Raw genomic sequence first — 18,651 nt, forward strand, 5'->3', positions numbered from 1 at the left:
CCAGATCGACGGCCACGTGCACCTTCCGCCGACCACTGGCGACAACATCGATGTACTGTGGAGACCTCACGCCCCACGTGTTGAGCAATTCGGCGGTACGTCCACCCGGCCTCCTGCATGCCCACTATACGCCCTCGCTCAAGGTCCGTCAACTGCACATACGGTTCACGTCCACGCTGTCGCGGCATGCTACCAGTGTTAAAGACTGCAATGGAGCTCCGTATGCCACGGCAAACTGGCTGACACTGACGGCGGCGGTGCACAAATGCTGCGCAGCTAGCGCCATTCGACGGCCAACACCGCGGTTCCTGGTGTGTCCGCTGTGCCGTGCGTGTGATCATTGCTTGTACAGCCCTCTCGCAGTGTCCGGAGCAAGTATGGTGGGTCTGACACACCGGTGTCAATGTGTTCTTTTTTCCATTTCCAGGAGTGTATATTCATTATATGGCCCTATTATAGTTCTTAGAGCGCTCTCAAAAGACGTGTCATCAGTCCCTTTTAACTTAGGATGTTTTTCCGTGCACTTCCCGAGATGTGGAGGAATGGGAAACAATTCTCTTGGCTGTGACTAGGCCGACATCTTTAACAACCGTTCTCACAGGATGGCTAAGTCCCACAAGATGCCCCATCCATCAGGAAGTTTCGAGACAAGTAACGGAACGAAAGGTGGCTATAAAGGGTAAAAGCAGCGGGCAGAGATTGGTACACACTCAACAGATAATTCAGACGTAGTGTGCGTGTGCTGCTCTGTGTTGAAGAGTTTGTGATCTGAGAGTAATTCGTGGCAGTCCGCATCGAAGTCCAAAAAATAAAGTAGTAGCTGATTTAATCACATTTCCTCGTGCCTTTTCACCAAGGGTGCTAATAACAGGAGGTTAATTCTCCCAGAAGATTTTCAAAGAGAACTACAGACCATCAAACGTAGAAGATCAAAATTTTATACAATAATAAAGACAAACTGCTGCCTTTGGCACAGCATAGTTTGTGTGAAATCACATGCAAAAACCGTGGAAATAAATGGCTCTGAGCACTATGGGACATAACATCTGAGGTCATATCAAAAGACATATTGTATTCCTGACTGCACAAAGCAAGAAATGAGTGTTGAAAAGTCAGAAGACTGAGGAGTCCAAAACTTAGAACTACTTAAACCAAACTAACCTAAGGACATCACACACAGCCATGCCCGAGGCAATATTCGAACCTGCGAACGTAGTGGTCGAGCAGTTTCAGACTGAAGCGCCTAGAACCGCTCGTCCACAACGGCCGGCCCAAAGACCATGGAAAAGCAATCTATACGTTGATTATTCAGGAAGAGCTGTGTCATTTATCTGAACTCTGCAGATTACGGAAGAATGTTTCAAATCGTGTTTTAATAGGTAACCACTCATATTACACGGAATGTGAAGTTTTACATTCCGTTTGGGAAAGCAAAAAGATGACCTACTGGAAAGATTGGAAATCAACCAATATGTGACGCAGAATGCCTGCTCAGTATTAACGGACTAATTCCAGTTTCTGTAACATTGAAAATTCAATTCAATTTTTCATCAATTGTTAAATGTATCCCCACATAGGAAACAATATGTTTTATGTTTTATTTAACAGAACTACACTTAGGGAAAAATATTAGGACTCCCTTTTACAGGTTTCAAATTCACTCAAGATCCGCTTTGCAATAGTGCATGTGGAGTTCGTGAAATGATTTCATTTACACATCAGTAGCACAGGTAGTTCTGAGGAGCCTAATATTGAACCAAGCTGAAACAACCATATTAGTACGTGATGTGCGATGGTCACTCCAAAAGAAATGCACATTATTTTTTTTAATCCATATTTTATTCTACATGTCTGAAAGTTTTACAGAGTGTAGATACATCCTTTAGGAAGACTATTTTCATTTCTCCACATAATTTCCATAATTCCCAACTGCCTTACGCCATCTTGGAAACAGCGCCTGTATATCCCCACAGTAAAATTTTGGACCAACCCGTTGGAGCCACTGTTTGGCAGCGTGCACAAGGGAGTCATCATCTTCAAACCCTGTTCAGAAAGAGAGTTTTTCAGTTTCCCAAGGAGATGATAGTCACATGGAGCCAGGTCAGGAATGTAAGGCGGGTGTTTCAGTGTTGTCCATCCGAGTTTTGTGATCGCTTCCATGGTTTTTTGACTGACATATGGCCGTGCATTCTCGTGCAACAGCAATACATCCTGCTTTTGCCGATGTGGTGGAACACGACTCAGTCGAGCTTGAAGTTTCTTCAGTGTCGTCACATATGCATCAGAATTTATGGTGGTTCCACTTGGCATGATTTCCACATGCAAGAGTCCTTCAGAAACGAAAAACACCGTAGCCATCACTTCTTCTGTAGATGGTGTGGTTTTGATTATTTTTCCCCTTAGGTGAATTTGCATGATGCCACTCCATTGACTGTCTCTGGTAACAATGATGGAGCCATGTCTCATCATCTGTCACAAGTCATCCAAGAAATTCATCTCCGCCATTCTCATACTGTTCTAAAAGTTCGCTGCATACCGTTTCTCTTGGTTCGTTGTGAGCCACTGTCAACATCCTGGGAACCCACCTGGCAAAAACCTTTTTTTACGCCAACACTGTCAGTATTCTGCAAACATTTCCTTCCCCTATCCGAACGTAGGGTGATAATTCGTTCACTATGATGCGTCTGTCATCAGTCACCAATTCGATAACTCTCTGCACATTGTATGGAGTGTATGCAGTACGAGGCCTGCCGCTGCGAGGGGAATCCTCAATATTGCCATGCCCGCTTTCATCACGTAACCTGCTTGCCCACCGACTAACTGTATTGCGATCGACAGCAGCATCTCCATACATCTTTTTCAACCCGTTTGTGAATGTTTCTCACTTTCTCGTTTACACAGCACAGGAATTCTATGACAGCACGTTGCTTCTGACGAACAAGTGAAGCAGCCATCTTGAAGACATGCTGTGACGGCGCCACTCACGGGAACTGGTTGAACTAAGTTTGAAAACAAGCGGGGAGGATGTAGCTACACAATGTAAAACTTTCACACATGCAGAATGAAAAGTGTTTTGGAGTATTTTGGAGTGACCCTCATAGCCTTCAAGGGCAATGCAGGTGTTGGCACTGGCATCGTGTCGATCGTAGAGATGGCTAATACCCGCCTGGGGTACGTATTCCAAGCTTGCTCAAACTGTGCACGAAGTATTGTAAGTGTAGTTGTTGACGAACCACACGGGTCACTTTTAGTCTCATCATATGCTCGATTGGAGACCAGTCTGGAGATGGTGCTGGCCAGAGACGCTGCTACACGTCTTGCAGAGCACGTTGAATTTCAAGGAGAGAGTGAGATAGTTTTATCGTGTTGGAACAACACATCGACTTCCAGAGGCTAGAACGGAAAAAGAAAGAGTCTAGCAACATGCTTCATGTACCCAGCTCTGGCTAGCATGCCCTTCAGAGGTTAACGAGAGATGTAACTTATAGCACCCCATACCACAAAGCCTGGACTGAAGCCAGTGTGTCTTGAAGGCTACGAGACAGCGCCGCAGGTCTACGTCGTACGCACAAACTGCCATCGCTTGTGTGCAGGCAGAATCTGCTTTCGTTGCTGAGGACTTCATCGTCCAACTTCCAAGTGGTTCTCTGACGGCACCAGCCGAGCCGTGCACGTCGGTGCTCTTGCATTAGTGGAACACGGGCTAGTGATGTGCTGCCCATAGTATCGTTGCTAATAACCGGTTTGCAACAGTTCGTGCTGACACGTCTGCTCTGACAAGACCTCTTATCAATGCTGCGGTAGCTGTATGATCTACCACTGCTGCCCTTACAATACGACTCTGCTGACAGCCGTCTGTGACGCGTGGACCTCCACAACCTCGTCTACATCTACATCTACATGATTACTCTGTAATTCATATTTAAGGGCTTGGCAGAGGGTTCATCGAACCACAATCGTACTATCTCTCTACCATTCCACTCCCGAACAGCGCGCGGGAAAAACGAACACCTAAACCTTTCTGTTCGAGCTCTTATTTCCCTTTTTTTATTTTGATGATCATTCTTACCTATGTAGGTTGGGCTCAACACTATATTTTCGCATTCGGAGGAGAAAGTAGGTGACTGAAATTTCGTAAAATGGTCTCGCCGCAACGAAAAACGTCTATGCTGTAATGACTTCCATCCCAACTCGTGTATCATATCTGCCACACTCTCTCCCCTATAACGTGATAATACAAAACAAGCTGCCCTTTTTTGCACCCTTTCGATGTCCTCCGTCAATCCCACATGGTAAGGATCGCACACCGCGCAGCAATATTCTAACAGAGGACGAACGAGTGTAGTGTAAGCTGTCTCTTTAGTGGACTTGTTGCATCTTCTAAGTGTCCTGCCAATGAAACGCAACCTTTGGCTCGCCTTCCCGACAATATTATCTATTTGGTCCTTCCAACTGAAGTTGTTCGTAATTTTAACACCCAGGTACTTAGTTGAATTGACAGCCTTGAGAATTGTACTATTTAACGAGTAATCGAATTCCAATGGATTTCTTTTGGAACTCATGTAGATCATCTCACACTTTTCGTTATTTAGCGTCAACTGCCACCTGCCACACCATACAGCAATGTTTTCTAAATCGCTTTGAAACTGATACTGGTCTTCGGATGACCTTACTAGACGGTAAATTACATCATCATCTGCGAACAACCTAAGAAAACTGCTCAGATTGTCACCCAGGTCGTTTATATATATCAGGAACACCAGAGGTCCCAGGACGCTTCCCTGGGAAACACCTGATATCACTTCAGTTTTACTCGACGATTTGCCGTCTATTATTACGAACTGCGACCTTCCTGACAGGAAATCACGAATCCAGTCGCATAACTGAGACGATACCATGTAGGCCCGCAGCTTGATTAGAAGTCGCTTGTGAGGAACGGTGTCAAAAGCATTCCGGAAATCTAGAAATACGGTATCAACTTGAGATCCCCTGTCGATAGCGGCCATTACTTCGTGCGAATAAAGAGCTAGCTGCGTTGCACAAGAACGACGTTTTCTGAACCCATGCTGATTACATATCAATAGATCGTTCCCTTCGAGGTGATTCATAATGTTTGAATACAGTATATGCTCCAAAATCCTACTGCAAACCGACGTCAGTGATATAGATCTTTAGTTCTTAAACACTGGTGCGACCTGCGCAATTTTCCAATCTGTAGGTACAGATCTATCTGTGAGCGAGCGGTTGTACATGATTGCTAAATAGGGAGCTACTGTATCAGCGTAATCTGAAAGGAACCTAATCGGTATACAATCTGGACCTGAAGACTTGCCCGTATCAAGCGATTTGAGTTGCTTCGCAACCCCTAAGGTATCTTACTTCTAAGAAACTCACGCTAGCAGCTGTTCATGTTTCAAATTCTGGAATATTCCATTCGTCTTCCCTAGTGAAGAAATTTCGGAGAGAATGTTCACGAAACCATTGATACCACAATCGTTGCGCAACTGACGCAGCACATCCAGCTTAAGCGACAAGTCCCTGAAAGCACCATCCCGCCACTGGGAAGGCTACTATTTGGCCCCTTTCAACCTCGCTCAGTTGGCTGTAGGAAGCTTGTGTGCGTCTCAGTGGCATGATTACCTGTTTAATTCATTAGAACATTCCTTCTAATATTTTAGGAAGCAGACCATAAATCCCACAACAATCTTAAATTCATCCCTTTGCCTGTTAAGATAAAGGACGTCTGCCGTTATGTCTGAAAATAAAAGGCTTTCACTTGGATTTAGTTAGCTTTGTGAGACGTTCACCAGTGCAGTGGCTCAGGCACCTCACCGTCAGACGTGTTTGATAGTCTCATCTGGAGGAGTGGAACACTTACGTCTCCCGGTCCCAGACAGTTACGGAGAGAGGCAAAGATAGAGAGAGAAAGAGAGAGAGGGAGGGAGAGGAAGAGACGGAGAGAGACGGAGAGAGAGAGAGAGAGAGTCGGTTTTAGACTCGAGTGGCCCCAAGACGACGCCCACGCCACTGCGCCGCCATCTTGCCGCTCCACTCTTGCCTCTTAATTAAGGCGAAGCAATTAATGTTGGTTGTTTCTCGACACCGGAACACAATTAGTGTCTCGCGATGGATTGCGAGTCGGCTGTGTCCCCACTTTCTCCGTAGTGGCACGGAACAGTCGGCTGAATGTTGTGGTGGAGGGGGATGAGGGACAGGGTGACTTTACGACCTGTCCGTGACTTACCCCGAAAGTAACTTAAAGGGCACCAATGTCAACCTCGTAAACCGCCACTGTCGCAGTGCGCAACTTGCTGCACTCTTAAGTATGTCGGCGGCAGGAGCAGATGGCACCCACGCGAAAGGCCACCTTGAAAAGATTAGAGTAACCACCAGCAGAATGAAGGTTTCCACTGACGAGAAACGCGCAAAGCTGCTTGAAAAAAAAAAAAAAAAAAGGATCGGTCGTGCAGAAGTATTTCTGTACTTTACACACAGTGTGAATTTGTTTGAGACAAAAGTTTTAAGCAAGAATAAAAGAACAAAAATAAAATATGACAACTTGTGGTGTAAATGTTTAACAGTATAGAAAAGGAATCGAGATTGTTGAAGGTAATTTGACAGATTCCAATAATGACTCAAAGTAGTTCAGTACAGAGATTATCACACACCAGTCTTCAAAAATGTGTGATTTATTTAATCTAGAAGATATGTCCCGTTTGGGGGACTATGAACAAGTTCAGTAAATAACGACAATATCAGCCTTGTCTTCCAGTCATTTTGTGTTTTAAAATAACATAAATCACACACGAGGACAATTGATGTGTCACAACCTCCGTTGTCTCAAGAAGTCATGGCTCAGGTTTTCGGTCAGACAGATTGTGTTGCTTCCCTCACGTAATGTATCGACCGCCAAAGACCTTGTTGCATCGAGCTGAGACAGCCATTGTAATCACATTGGGTAGTAGCATTGTGTGGCTCGCAACGTGTGATGAACTGTGGATGTGATCCTACTCCAGTTGGCTTCACCCCAGAAGATGTTTTGCGTATTGGAAAACTGTTGTATCACGTATGAATGCATGGTTTCGCGGCGATATGAATTAATAAATTTTTTTCGGGCTTCCAGCCTCGTCATGCGGTAAAAATCACACGAGATTTCGACCGACCTCTCCTCAGTCATTGTCAAGTGGTAAGTCAGACTTACTAGTTGACAATGACTGAGGAGAGGTCGGTCGAAATCTCGTGTGATTTTTACCGCATGACGAGGCTGGAAGCCCGAAAAAAATTTATTGACTGTTGTATCACGTTGGAGAAAGGCAAACTTCACTACACTACTACAGTGGTGAGCATGAAATGAACTCTGGTCCTTTCCCCATGTTTGATTGTTTTAATGGATTATCGGCCTGTGTCCAACTCTAAAGATCTTCATTAGTTTTATATTGATATCGTTTCTTCTCTCTTACGTTTATTAGCCGATATATTGAGAAACTGGGTTTTGCTGTTGCATGTTGCTTTCAATGTTCGTTAAAATTATCTTTTAGTGATACACATTTTACAAAGTAGTTTTAAGATGGCAGTGGAAACATCGGCTCATTATTCCACGAAAGTAATCGTTTGCAAATTGTTTAGGTGCTTGATCCTTACGTTAGTTTGGATTCTTAAAAGCAAATTAACAGCTGAATAACTATTGTGGCTTCATTTAGTAGACCGGGTGTATTTTATTTTAAAGCTTTGTTTTAAGGAAATATAATGCTTCTAGTTGTGCACAAGATACTCTTTAGTTAACAACTTCTAGAATTAGGTCCATTATTTGTTCATTCCGATTATCGAGCTCAGGGTGGGTATTAATCCTTGATATTACGGGCTTTAAAATTATTGTGTTTCAGTCGAATGACATAATTTCAGAGACTTTAACTGGAGTAGTACAGATATGATTTGATGTATGTAGTCTGAAAATTTTTAGCAAAACTGGGAGTCGAACCCGGGTCTTCAGCTTACTTGGTAAGTGTGTTAGCTCCTTTGCCGCGCGGGAGTAGCCGGGGGGGGGGGGGGGGGGGGTCTAAAGCGTTGCAGTCATGGACTGTGCGGCTGGTTCAGGTGGAGGTTCGAGTCCTCCCTCGGGCATGTGTGTGTGTGTTTGTCCTTAGGATAATTTAGGTTAAGTAGTGTGTAAGCTTATGGACTGATGACCTTAGCAGTTAAGTCCCATAAGATTTCACACACATTTGAACTTTTTTTTGTTATCTCCCTTTTTTCCTTTTTCTTTCTTGTTTTTGTTGATATCATTTTTTTCGCGATTGTTCTATCTGTATGTTCGCGGTGGACGTCCCATGATGCTTGTTCAAGTTCATCATCATTCCATAATTTTTTTTTTTTTTTTTTTCAGTAAGCCCCTGAACCACCACTCGATTACGCTGCTACGCCTCCCTCCTCGATCGAAATTCTCACTGCCGCCCCAGTCTACTTTTAATTTCCCTCTTACAAATGAACAGAATTGCTGAGGCTCCTCATGAGACCAGTTAAAGTCTCTGAAACTGCGTCATTTCATTTGCGTAAGTACCTACACCTAGGATTCAGGCTTGGTCTCCCATTTACATTCGGTGCTGAGACGCTATTCAGGAACGTGAGAGCTTCGGCAATTCTGTTCGTGTCTGAGGGGGAATCATACAGCTACAATGTGCAAAACCGACGATACGTCGGTCTCTAAAACGGGGAAAAGCGAGACGGCTCCGAAATACACTTGAATATTATTACATGGTGCTTTGTGACTTGTCCTTCAGGACCCCATCGCCCTGCGTTAAGCGGAAGTCTATCGCATTCAGGGGTGCATTTTGTCGCACGAGACGTCGATTGGAGAGACTTCCGATCTGTGCTTGTCGATTGGGAAACGTCAATGAACCACGCATTTCCTTGCATCAAGTGCCCAGAGGACATGCACTTAATCGTCAGTCGTTGATACCAGCTACACGATGGGGAAGATCGGCCCTTGACGTCAAAACATGACACTGCTGCTGGGTTCCTGGAGCTTTTCCGTCTCCTTTTCGCCGGGACGCCGACGGACGATCCGGCCCTTGACGTCACAACAGGTCATTGCTGCTGGGTTCCTGGAGGTTTCCCGCCTCCTTTTCGCCGGGACGCTGACGGACGATCTCGTGGGAGAAGACATAATGCTTTAGATGTACATGGTTGTGAATGGTTCGAATGCAGCGGCGTTATTGAATCGCTAACAGAAGATGAGATAACGATGGCACTCAAGGAAGGTACGGTGCTTAACTCCCCAGGACCCGATGGCTTTCACTCGAAATTTGTTGCGAATTTGCGGGTGTAACAATATACCAACGATTGTTGATCTGTAATGATCAGTCGCAGTTGATGACGGGAGTGCTCATATCAATAGTGTAAACATCAGGGGGTGTCAGCGCCCATCAGTTTCGTCCACTCACAATGCTCAACACTGACTAGAAAATCATCGCGTATATGTTGGCGGCAAGGCTCAAGACATCCAAGACATTTCCAGCAGACCTGGTTTGTCTCGGTGTTCTGAGCAACATTCACTCTGTCCAATGTGAATATTGGGGCATTATAGTCCTGATAGAAGCATGTCACAAGTTAGCAGCGTACCTATTAGTAGAGTTTGATCGTGCCTTCGACAGAATCGATCATAATTTCCATGACTCGAACATGCAACGCGCTGCGATACCCCGACATTTCATTACCGTCCTCATGCGCCTCTTTCGCAGCGCTGCATCGACGATCAGAGTCAACAGCAGGGAGGTCGGCATGATTCATGTTTACATCTCAGCTAGGCAAGGATGTCCTGTGTCGATGGTGCTGTTTGCAATAGCGCTCGAACCACTAACGCAAACTCTTCGACGGAAACTTACAGGCGTCCGACTCCGTGCGAGTTTCTTCACGTGTCGTGCATATGCTGACGGCTTGATGACACTCGTCTGATCGGAGAACGAAGTACATGGTGGACAGGGGCTGAACGGTCTGCAAAGTACGTTTACGACGGTGGATATTATGCGATGGTTAGTGGTTGTTCACACGGTCGCTACGGCAATCAGCGGCGGCGAGCTACCGGCGGCTGCTCCAGCACGTCCGATTCCACAAACACAACAGTTCGCTCCGAACCCAAGGGTGGAGCACACTAATGTTCATCTTGCCGCGCGACTGCCACAGGTACATCCAATGCCACATGATATTGCTGACAGGTTAATGGCAGCCTCTGGATAGCACATCAGCCAAGGAATGCAGTTTAAGAATAGACACGAGACTTTAACTCTCCCACACCACCCTGGAGGACTGAAACTCACGAATGTGTGGAACAAAGCTCTCGCTCTCAATCTGTGGGTGAAGGTACAGACCTGGACGCAACGGCAACACGCCATCACGTCGGCAGTTGTGGACGTTCTTCTCCCTCATCCTTTGAACCACCTGTGGCGGTAGGCACAACACCGCCTTCTTTTTCCCACGTCGCGTGCTTCATCGTTGATTTTCTTTATGTTCAGTTACAAGTACCTCCCACGAGGATTCCCACAATCACAACGCATCATCGCACTCCTCCAACACACCGACGACTCTGCGATCGAGACGAATGCTTTGTTCTTCCCAGATGCGATCTTTTTCCCCTCATAGAAAACGTCGGCAACCCTCTGGATTGCAGGACACGCATCGCACTATGTGCTTTCGCGGACCTTGATATCGGACATGAGTTATAGCCTCTAGCTAGTAAAATAACGTGAGATCATCCGAAGTCACTCAAAATAAAAAACGCACTTTGACTCTCCGGTGCAGTGGGGAGTCCCAGGTTTGCGCCGTTTCACGGGCTAGGATATTCCTCCCAGTAGAGTACGAGGAAGTCACTTCGGCCCTAGATTTCTTTCTTTTCTGTATCCGATGTGACTCTTCCTAGGATACTAAAACTAAAATAAATAACTAAAACTGTTTAAACAAAGGTACAACATTTCCTTCCCGCCACCTCTCCCTTATCCTGTCAGGAGACGGGTACATATTTTCATTCTCCGCTTCAGTCTATACACACAAAATCATACGTGATTTAGTTGTTATATCTGTGTTGATATCTTGTTTCAGAAGTCACCTCCGCCATCCTGTGACCAGACTGTTCGTGTTACCGCAGGCGGCCGCTGTTGACACCGTAATAGGCGTGGAGGCGTGTTGTTTTCTAACAGATGGTTGAAAAGTCTTTGCAATTAATGATGTTCTCAAATGCAGTTGTTTCGTTCAGGTAATACCCTTTTAATGAAGCGTTGTGAATTTAAACTTCGTTGCCTCTGGGTTGTGTTTCAAATCACGCTATAGTTACAAAGTAGCATGTCCGACCTCTTAAGTTTATGATTACCCTTATGTTGTGATTTAGGTGTTAGAGGTTTCTTGTTAACTTGATAGAGATACAGAGCTTAGTCTCAAGGAAGTTCAAATGGTTCAAATGGCTCTGAGCACTATGGGACTTAACATCTGAGGTCATCAGTCCCCTAGAACTTAGAACTACTTAAACCTAACTAACCTATGGACATCACAAACATCCATGCCCGAGGCAGGATTCGGACCTGCGACAGTAGCGGTCGCGCGGTTCCAGATTGAAGCGCCTAGAACCGCTCGACCACACCGGCCGGCAGTCTCAAGGAAGTCTTAAAATTATTGTATGATGTACAACTCACTCTTCTTCTTCTTCCTCTTCGAGCTTCCAAACGAGTAACTCCTGTATATTTTTATGTAACTTTATTAGGAATTAATAATAAGATACTTAAATTGTATTATATTCTATTTAGTAACGGTATATTTAGTACCATGCTCCACTAATCAGAGATCTCTAACGTAATTTTCAGCTTGATAAATCAGTTGGCTGTGATAACGATCGCACACATTATACGCGCTGTCGTTTGCAAACTACAACGTGCAACGTACATCTTCCGAACCTGCAGTCATAATTTTAACGAAATATCATCATAACTGTCATTTTCATGCAAAGCTGACTTTTTGCAACAACCGTAACAACCACGGGGTCAACGGTTACCAAACTTTCTGCTTCCGCAGAGGAAAGGTAGGCTATTCTATCGCACTAAGGATGAACTTACACCATATCATTGAAGTTAGCAGCAAAGCATTACACAGCGAACTGCAATGGTGAAAAATACTACATGCCAATCTTCTATCGCATGCTACGACCAGAGTGAAACGCGCCCTAATCATCACAACAACTTCCCGGGTACACTCATACACCCTACTGTACCAAAACTGCAAACTACTGTAATCCATTTCTGGGGTAAAGTGATCTGGTTGTTGATTTTCGTCAGGAAATACAAATTTACATCATCTGACATTATTTGTGATTCACACAAGTTCAGTGATTCATTAAGGAGCTTAGCATTCTCCTCATCTTTTCCTGTCAATAGAAGAATCGAGAAAGCAAGCGTAGTGGACTGATAACTACAATCCTGGAAATGGAAAAAAGAACACCTTGACACCGGTGTGTCAGACCCACCATACTTGCTCCGGACACTGCGAGAGGGCTGTACAAGCAATGATCACACGCACGGCACAGAGGACACACCAGGAACCGCGGTGTTGGCCGTCGAATGGCGCTAGCTGCGCAGCATTTGTGCACCGCCGCCGTCAGTGTCAGCCAGTTTGCCATGACATTAGGAGCCCCATCGCAGTCTTTAACACTGGTAGCATGCCGCGACAGCGTGGACGTGAACCGTATGTGCAGTTGACGGACTTTGAGCGAGGGCGTATAGTGGGCATGCGGGAGGGTGGGTGGACATACCGCCGAATTGCTCAACACGTGGGGCGTGAGGTCTCCACAGTACATCGATGTTGTCGCCAGTGGTCGGCGGAAGGTGCACGTGCCCGTCGACCTGGGACCGGACCGCAGCGACGCACGGATGCACGCCAAGACCGTAGGATACTACGCAGTGCCGTAGGGGACCGCACCGCCACTTCCCAGCAAATTATGGACACTGTTGCTCCTGGGGTATCGGCGAGGACCATTCGCAACCGTCTCCATGAAGCTGGGCTACGGTCCCGCACACAGTTAGGCCGTCTTCCGCTCACTCCCCAACATCGTGCAGCCCGCCTGCGGTGGTGTCACGACAGGCGTGAATGGAGGGACGAATGGAGACGTGTCGTCTTCAGCGATGAGAGTCTCTTCTGCCTTGGTGCCAATGATGGTCGTATGCGTGTTTGGCGCCGTGCAGGTGAGCGCCACAATCAGGACTGCATACGACCGAGGCACACAGGGCCAACACCCGGCATCATGGTGTGGGGAGCGATCTCCTACACTGGCCGTACACCTCTGGTGATCGTCGAGGGGACACTGAATAGTGCACGGTACATCCAAACCGTCATCGAACCCATCGTTCTACCATGCCTAGACCGGCAAGGGAACTTGCTGTTCCAACAGGACAATGCACGTCCGCATGTATCCCGTGCCACCCAACGTGCTCTAGAAGGTGTAAGTCAACTACCCTGGCCAGCAAGATCTCCGGATCTGTCCCCCATTGAGCATGTTTGGGACTGGATGAAGCGTCGTCTCACGCGCTCTGCACGTCCAGCACGAACGCTGGTCCAACTGAGGCGCCAGGTGGAAATGGCATGTCAAGCCGTTCCACAGGACTACATCCAGCATCTCTACGATCGTCTCCATGGGAGAATAGCAGCGTGCATTGCTGCGAAAGGTGGATATACACTGTACTAGTGCCGACATTGTGCATGCTCTGTTGCCTGTGTCTATGTGCCTGTGGGTCTGTCAGTGTGATCATGTGATGTATCTGACCCCAGGAATGTGTCAATAAAGTTTCCCCTTCCTGGGACAAGTAATTCACGGTGTTCTTATTTCAATTTCCAGGAGTGTATATCAGCAACCGTATTATCATTCTAATTACCAGTTGTGGCGACACATTTTCGGAGTCTCCTTGCCAGTCGTGAAAACGTCTTTATCATTTCTTTAAATACACAAAACATTGCCCCAAAAGATCAACAAGAAAAATGCTGGACTAATAATGTACACAGAGGAAGCATCGATGTTGGACATTCATATCACATTTTCATCTAACTATCTCAATGTTCGCAGCATTATAAGCTAAATTGTTAAACTCTCTTATCCTTCAGATATTGTCTTGGCAACACTAATACTGTACCTTCAACATCGTAATTACATTGTTTCTTGGTTTTATAAAATTCCATACTAACATTTACACATGACTTCTTTTTGCATCATGTACCTACAGTTACCCAAATTATTGTCCGCCACGATAGCTGAGTGGTCAGAGCGGCGGTCTGTCACGCCAAGGGGCTCGAGTTCGATTCCCAGCCTGGTCGGAGGTTTTGTCAGCTCAGGGACTGGGTGTTGTGTTGTCCTCATTGTCATGAATGGAAGGAAACGGGAAACCACTACTGGAATCACTTCCATAGACGCTCATGCGGTGGACCTCTCTGACGAGGCTTCCCCCATGACCAGACTTGCCGTAAGGCAGAAAACAAGTTTTTACCCAAATTATTAAATTATATTCTAACTTAGCAGGGGAATAAGCAGATCAGTTCCATGAACAAAGAAGTCATTAAAATGCCCAAATACTTACAAAATCGATAACTGATACGTACAGAAAGTAACACAATCTTACTTTCAATTCAAAACAGACAAGAAGATCAGAAAGAAAACACAGTGTAATTCAACAATACTTTCCCTTAAAGAAAATCATGCTCGCTCTATACTAACTAGCTATAATTGATAAAAACTCTGTTCCATTTGCCTTATACATTAGTGACCTCAACTCATCTAGGAGGATCGTGTTAAGCTCTTCAATAAACACAATATAACATACATTCAATTGAAAATGAAGTCTTCTAAACTAGTAACAAGCAGCAAAACATAGGACTGCTACATATTGTCAACACGTATGGTACAGTATTACTGCCAGCATCTAGTATGCAAACCAATGGAGAACAATACTTGCACACGATAAAATTTCGGAAACATTTCCTCTAAACTTTCACGCCTATCTGTCTCCGTTTGAATACTGTATTAAGCTTCCTGGAATCCAGACCCAAGCTAACCATATTATGCTTTTCTGGCACTACTGAGGGAGGACTATTGCAGGAGCTCACCACCCGTTTGATTATACCATGCCCTAAACTTTCTAGAATCTCCTTTTGCACTTTAGCCTTGTATCCTCAGGGAAAGAGGTATGGATTTAAAAAATGTCTTTCTCATTCTGACCTCATACATAAAATTTGTAATTGCACTTAGCAAATCAAGTAATACTTTACTATGTCCCTACAAAACCCAGCAAAATTTTGCTTGATCAGCCTCTGATGCAACCCCACCAAACGAACACACTATCGTAACTCTTATAATAAACTCCCAGTTCGTACAAAAAATGGTGCCACCACTCTCACCACTACAGATTTCTTCAAACTCTAATTCAAGTTCAGCCAATTATATTGGCAACTAACCTCTAATTCCTGCCTAAAAAAACAATCAACTTCTCTAGTATATCCTTCACATTCAATGTCAGTTCTTCTACATCCAACTCTGGCGTGAGTTGATGGGAATTCTAAAAATCAGCACCCAATATAAATTCCACATTTAACTACAGAATGACCAACAAACAAATTCCCGCTGATGTTTGAAAAAGACCTGCCCATGTCGAAAACACAACATTAAGCTGTCTAACCAATAGAGATAGATACAACCAGTTACATGGCTGGAATGTTAGTATCTGTCGCTTCTTCCAATAGTGTTTTCCTCTCTGTGAATATAATTGATACCACATGCCATATCTCCTTCCACTGCTTCAGCTACACCAATTTTATCTACAAACGATACTCATTGCGATGGAGATAGTTCACTATGAGGAAGGTTATTCTGTGGGTTAGCAGAACAGACCTCTATTGCTGACAGAACTACAGTTCTAATACTGTTGCTCCTCGTTTCCAGTCCATATTGATTATCATTCCTGTAATTTTGCCAGTCCAATTCCTCCTACTCAGGCTCTCGAGCATGGACTTCTTTCCCCTTTCGTAGCTGTTATTATTGCCTCAACTACTTTGGTGACGGGGTTGGTGTGCCCTCTGGAACTGTTCACAACCCTCATCTACTACTAGACACTAGCAGGCCTCCTCTAGCCATAGGCGCATGGGCTGTACCTAGTTCTGGAGCTGCTGGGATCCAAACTGGTGCCTTCCAGCACTGAGTTCCGCTGCTGGCTGCCTTGAACCAACACTTCTCTCAAGCAATAAGAAATTCAGCCTTGAGTTGCAAGGCAATGTTTTTTTAGTTTACTTAGGTTTCGATGCCAATAATGGTATCTTCTTCAGAACCTATAAATTAACCGATACAGACATATATTAAACAATGAAATACATCATCAATCTAATGATTTCATAATAAGCAAAATCGTGATACAAAAATTAAATTATTTTGAGGGCCAAACGTGGGCAATGTCACAGAATAAAGCTAATAGAGAATAAAGATGCATAATCGTAAGATTATGTCTGTCAGTACTAAAAACAAAAAGAAAAACGTAGACAGAGCTATATGCCGGGCCAGGAATATGGGTCACACGTAAGCAACAACGAAACTAGGCGAAGCGAGCAGTTTCGCGGCGAGGCTGGGACAGCGGCCAATCGCACTGCTAGCGCATGCGCAAGCGCTGGAGACAAGGTGTCTCAAAATTATTTAGCGCAACGTAAATTGTAAACAAATTTGACAGGGAACAGTCCTGCAAATAGACAAATTTCCTAAGAACTTGCTACTAAGTCAGGGCAAGAAAATTTAGATTCAAAGATTATAATAAGAGGGCGCAACCCCACTACAGTAACTAATAAATTAGCATGGGAGACACAAGTTTGCGAAACATGAAATATCTTGAACATAAAACAGATAAAATATGAAACAACTTTGCATCTGGTGTCAGTACGAGTATAATACAATATAGTGACACAATGCACAAACGCACCAAAATAAAGTGGCAAAGCAGATAGGAAACAGCATCGGCCATTCGAAGCGGACCGTAGGTCAACTCCACTGGAATAAAGGTTGAAATTCTTCGAAATAATTTCTGTTTTTTAGTTGCAGCTGATTATTAAATAAATTTTCCCTTTCAGTAATAAGATGTTTAAAAATTTTCAATTCATCAAGGGTGTCTAACTTACATCCTTTGACTGCATTATGCAAAAGTTCTGCATCTTTTAGAGGCTTGGGAGCATGGGCCATTTGGACAAGATTTTCAGAAAATTTAGATCAACGTGTTCCATCACCGCTTTTAGACGGCAGATGCTCTTTAAACCTAACAGACAGGGCCCTTCCTTTCTGGCCAATTTAATAACAGTGACATTCAACACAAGTGATCTTATAGACACGTGACAGGGATGATTTATCAGTATCTTTATCAAGAGAATGGGCTAAATTCTTTTTAAAGTTATTGGTGGTAGAGTAACAAACTTTCCACCATATGTTTTTTACTAAACGACCTATCTTGTGGGATAAGCTACCTATAAAGGGAACTAATGAGTATTTCGTTGCCTGGTCTTGATTGTGACTACCTGGCCTGGAAAGGGTGATAGTATTCCTTCGTGTTTTTTTTTTTTTTTTAAACAGCTGTCTCACTATACCGGGATTATATCCATTATTCTGAGCGATGTTTCCGAGTACCTTTAATTCGTTCTATAAATTGTCTGGCTAAGAGGAATGGAAAGGGCTCGATGGACACTCGATTGAAAGAAGGCCATTCTATGGGCTGGAGGATGGGTGGAGTCAGCTGGGATGACGTTGTCGGAATAGGTTGCTTTCCGAAAAATGTTGAAATCTATTTTGTTGCCTATAATGGACAGTCAGATCGACATAGTCTAAGGTCCTACTAGTTGTCTCATTTTCTTGCGTGAAGCTGATTTTTTCATGGACGTTGTTGACAGTGGTAAATAACAATTCTAGGCCTTTATGGGAACCTTCAAACTCAAACAGCATCTAAATATCTTGCATAGAAAATTATATTATTTGCCAGGTCCAGATAATTCCGAGAAAACATCTGCTCCATTGAGCTTATAAAAATCTCTGACACGATACCAGCTAAAGGGCTGCCCATAGATAGACCACAGGGATGCGAATATAATAAAGACCCCACAAAATCCTTTAATGAAGAAATTAAAAAAAACTTAACCAAATCTTGCAAATGTGTAATACATGATTATATAGTTAAATATTTGTTCAACATGAATCCGATAGCTCCTAAACTGTGTGGGAGCCGTCAACTACACAAAAAAGTCCATCCTCTAAGACCACTTGTCCCAACCTACATTACACCAAACTACAAAATTGCCAAAGAACTATATTCCTGTATCAAAACCAAAACAAAATTCAAATCTAAATTTGGAATTGTAAACCCAGTGGACCTTGTCAAAAAGTTAAAGACTTTCCGATACCTTCACTAGAATGCCTTGATATTCTGACATGACTATTATACAGAGGAAGTGTAAACTCAGTACAAGTAGAAGACATAAATTTTGCCACCCAAACATATGTGGAACAAATTATTTCCAGTTTGAAGGTAAACTTTACAAACAGCAAGAAGGATTGGCAATGGGGTCCTCCCTCAGTCCCCTCTTAGCTTAAATATTCATGGACAATTTCGG

Source organism: Schistocerca gregaria, chromosome 6 (genome assembly GCF_023897955.1).
Source record: "Schistocerca gregaria isolate iqSchGreg1 chromosome 6, iqSchGreg1.2, whole genome shotgun sequence".
Lineage (NCBI taxonomy): Eukaryota > Metazoa > Arthropoda > Insecta > Orthoptera > Acrididae > Schistocerca > Schistocerca gregaria.